The following is a 4,596-nucleotide window of genomic DNA, read 5'->3' as shown; positions in this document are numbered from 1 at the left end:
AGTCCCCACCAGGATTTCAGCACTTCCTCTTTGTTACGTTATCAAGGGGAACATAACAAAGATTTCCTGATTTTAAAGCAGGCAGTATACCCTGGCTCTGCTTTCACAACTCTATCTTGATTGATGTACAAGTTCCTGGTGGGCACAGTGAAATGTTCTGGAATTCCCGTTCTTTCCAAGGTTATCCACAGTGTATCAGGGTCCACATAATCAAAGGCCTTTGTATAGTTCATAAAGCACAAGTCAACATCTTTCTGGGTATTCTCCTCTATGAGCTCAGATCCATCGGATGTCAGTAATGGTATCCCTTCTTCCATGTCCTTTTGGGAATCCAGCCTAAACATCTCAAAGTTGCCTTTCAATGTGCTACAGCAAGTGTTGTTGGTTGATCTTAAGTAAAATGTAACGTGTGTGCAATAGCAATGATATTCTGTAGTTTGGAGCATTTTGTTAGGTCACTTTTCTTGGAAATAGGCACAACTATGGAATTCTTCAAATTGGTTGGCTAAGAAGCTGTCTTCCAAATTTCCTGGCACAGACAAGTGAGTGCTTCCAGTGCTTCTTCAGCATGCTGAAACATTTCCATGGCTAGTCCACTAATTCCTGGAGCCTTGTTTTTGCCTAATGGATTCGATTCAGTTTGAACTTCTTCTTTCAGCATCATTGGTTCTTGTTCATATGCTCTCTTCTGAAAGGATGGAATACTAACTCATTCTCTTGGTTCAGACATTCCCTCTGTGTATTCTTTCCACATTCGTTTGATGTTTGCTTTATCATTCAATATGTTTTCCCATAAAACATTTCAAAATTGACACTTGAGGCTTGAAAGTTTTCTTCAGCTCATTCTGTTCAAGATATGCTGTTGTGAAGCAGGGAACCAATTGAGAAGTCTGCAGGGTCAGGCCCAATCCCTGCTATGTGGCCACTCCCCATCCCCCAGAAGAATTCACTTCAAAGGACAGCACTGAAGCCACAGTTCAGGTAGAGGAGCAAACTAAGAGGGAAGGAGACAAAGTGGAACACATCATGGCCCACCAAGCCCCGAGGACGATATTCCTGTTCAGAGCAGCCAATACACAGAGAGGACTATAGGGCCGGCCCCACCACAAGACAAGACAGCCCTCAGAGATCCATAGCACTTCAAGAAACAACACTCAAGGCACAGTGTGGGAACTGTGCCGGATCTGATCCCACCACACTGGGACCAAACACTAAGGGCTTGCAACAAAACAGCAATGGGAGCAAATCAATGAAGTCCCTGGGGAATACCAAAATTAGACTTTGGGGCCAGGATGTGACACCCCTTAAGACTCAACTGGAAAATGCTCCTAAAGGTCAACAAACAGAACTGGAACTATTTATAGAAGAAGTTCAAACTGAATCGAATCCATTAGGCTTTTCTCCTTTTTTGTCCTTGATTTTGTTGCTGTTGTTTTGTTTACTTTTGTGGTGTTATTTTGCTCTGTCTTGTTTTTGTGCTTATTATTGTCTCTGCATGTCTATCTAGATAAGATAGGTGGAATAAACTGTCCGTGGGGAAAAAAAACAATGGGACTGATGGTTCTGGTGGGGAGGCATGCGGGGTACATGGGAGAGGGGGAGGAAGGGGAAAGGAAGTGTGTGCTAACAAACCCAGGGACAAGGGAACAACAAGTGATCTAAAGTCAATGGTGAGGAGGGTGTAGGATGCATGATGGGTCTTGATCAAGGGGAATTTAACTGAGATGAATTACTGAACCTGAATGAAGGCTGAACATGATAGTGTGACAAGAGGAAAGTAAAAGGAAATAAAGGAAAGAACAAGGAGGCAAAGGACACTTATGGAGGTCTATAAACAGGCATGTACATATGTAAAGATATGTATATAAAACAATACGGAAATAGACCTATGTACATATATTTTTTAATCATTTTATTGGGGGGCATATATTTATATGCTAAGTTTTAAGGAAGCAGACAGAGATTGGGCCTCTACTCAAGTACTCCTTCAATGCAAGAACAATGTTCCAACATCCTGGCATTCCATGATGCTTAGCTTCCTGACAGGATCACTGAAGACAAAACGGGTTCATAAGCAAATTTGGTGAAGAAAGCTGATGATGTCCAGCTATCAAAAGATATAGCATCTGGGGTCTTAAAGATTTGAAGATAAACAAGCAGCCATCTACCTGGGAAGCAACAAAGTCCACATGGAAGAAGCACACCAGCCTGTGTGATCAAGAGGTGTTGATGGTATCAGGTATCAGGCATCAAAGACCCAGAAAATAAGTCTTAACCATGTGAATGAGGAGGACAGTGGAGTGGAGACCCAAAGTCTGTCTGTAGGCAATTTGACATCCCCTTACAGAAGGGTCACAAGGAAGAGATGAGCCGGTCAGGGTGCAGTATAGCACCGATTAAGCATACAACTCTCCTCTAGTTCTTTAATGCCCGCCCCCCAACACACACTGTGATGACCCCGATTCTACCTTAAAAATCTGGCTAGATCAGAGCATGTAGAGGAGTACAGATAAGAGCTGGAAACATAGGACAGATAAATATAGGACAGATAAACCCCTCAGGAACAATCATGACAGTAGCCATACCAAGAGAGTAAAGGGAAGGTGGGGAGAGAAAGGGAGAACTAATCAAAAGGATCTACATATAACCCCCTTCCTGGGGGACAGACACCAGAAAAATGGGTGAAGGGAGACATTGGTCAGCGTAAGACATAATAAAATAATAACAAATTATAAATTATCAAGGGTTCATGAGGGAGGGAGGGTGAGGGAAGTAAGGGAAAATGAGGAGCTGACACCAAAGACTCAAGTAAAAAGAAAATGTTTTGAAAAAGATGATGGCAACACATGTACAAATGTGCTTGACACAATGGATGGATGTATGGATTGTGATAAGAGTTCTATGAGCTCCCAATAAAATTCTTTTTTTAAAGATATACTGATTATTTTCTTTTAGTTCAGCCCTAAATAATTGAGTGTTGGGAATTTAACTAGGTCAATGCAAGTCTCTACTGCTTTATTAATTTAAGACAAGTGGGTGTCCTGTAAAGATTTTGATTCCATTTGGAAATAATAAGAAATCAGAATGAGTCAAGTCAAGTGGATGCGTAATGGTGTTTCATGGGAACCCTCAGAGATTTGTCCACGTTAGACAGTGATAGTGAGCAGGAGTTTGTCTTGATGAAGGACTCTCTGGTGAAAACTTTCTGGCCTTATTTTTGCTAAATCTCTGACTAAACTTTCTAAAAGCACCCACAATAAGATGATGGCATTGTTCTTTGGGTCTCCAGAGTTACAATTATTATCTAAATTTCAATTATTAGTCTCTCCACTGAGGAGCAAAGAAGAATGAAGAAAATAAACATTCATAGAAACAATTAGTCTAATGGACTAATAAACCATGATAGCATTAGCTAACTTCAAAGAAATTGGATTTATACGAAGAAGAGTATGAATAAAGAGAATGAATCTAGGAATAAAGGAAGGCTTATTAACAACCTGACATATGCAGATGACACAAAAAAATTGCTGAAAGGGAGGAACAATTGAATCACTTGCTGATGAAGATCAAGGCTTGTAGTCTTCAGTATGCATTATAACTCAATGTAAGGAAGACCAGAATTCTCACAAATGGACCAATAATAACATCATGATAAACAGAGACGAGATTGAAGTTGCCAAGGATTTTGTCTTACTTGGATCCACAATCAATGTTCATAGAAAAAGCAGTTAAGAGATAAAAGTTGTGTTGCGTTTTGAGAATGATAAGGGCAATGAATGTACAAATGCGCTTTACACAATTGATGTATGTATGGATTGTGATAAGAGTTGTATGAGCCCCTAATAAAATGATTTTTTTTAAATGCTGTGTTGCAATCGGCAAGTCTGCTTCACAAGATCTCTTTAGAGTATTGAAGAGCAAGGAGGTTACTTTGAGGACTAAGAGGCCCCTGACCCAAGCCATGATATTCTCCCTTACATCATATGGATGTGAAAGTTGGACCTTAAATAAGCATATTGAATAGAAGAATCAATGCCTTTGGATTGTGATGCTGGAGAAGAATTTTGAAAGTAGTATAGACTGCTAAAAGAACAAACCAGTCTTTATTTTAAAAAGTAAGGTCCAAGTGCTTCTTTATAGCAAGGATGGGATGGTTTTGTCTTACATATTTTGTACTATTGTCAGGAAATATCTGACCTTGCAGATGGACATGATGTTTGGTAAAGTGGAATGGTGGTGAAAAAGAGGAAGGCCATCCACATGGATTGACACAGTAGCTGCGTGAATGGACACTGGCATATGAACAGTTGTAAAGATGATGCAGAACCAGCCAATGTTTTGTTCTGTTGTGCATAGGGTCACTATGTGCCAGTGCTAATTCAATGGTATATAACAAGAACAATAAGATCAGCCTTCATGAACCTGTGTCTAAAGAACTTGATGGTTCCCAGAGACCAATAGCAATGTTGCTGAAAAGGATCACATTCTAGCTCTTCTTCACATCGGTGACAAATGTCTCCTATTATCTGGCACTTGGTTTTCCCTAACTCCCTTTACCATCTATGAATATGCTTTTAATTTAGTTATAATAAAATT

This window comes from Echinops telfairi, unplaced genomic scaffold (assembly GCF_000313985.2).
Source record: "Echinops telfairi isolate 266 unplaced genomic scaffold, ASM31398v2 ScPeMD7_7469;HRSCAF=8507_1, whole genome shotgun sequence".
NCBI classification, from domain to species: domain Eukaryota; kingdom Metazoa; phylum Chordata; class Mammalia; order Afrosoricida; family Tenrecidae; genus Echinops; species Echinops telfairi.
This window is presented reverse-complemented; position numbering follows the sequence as displayed.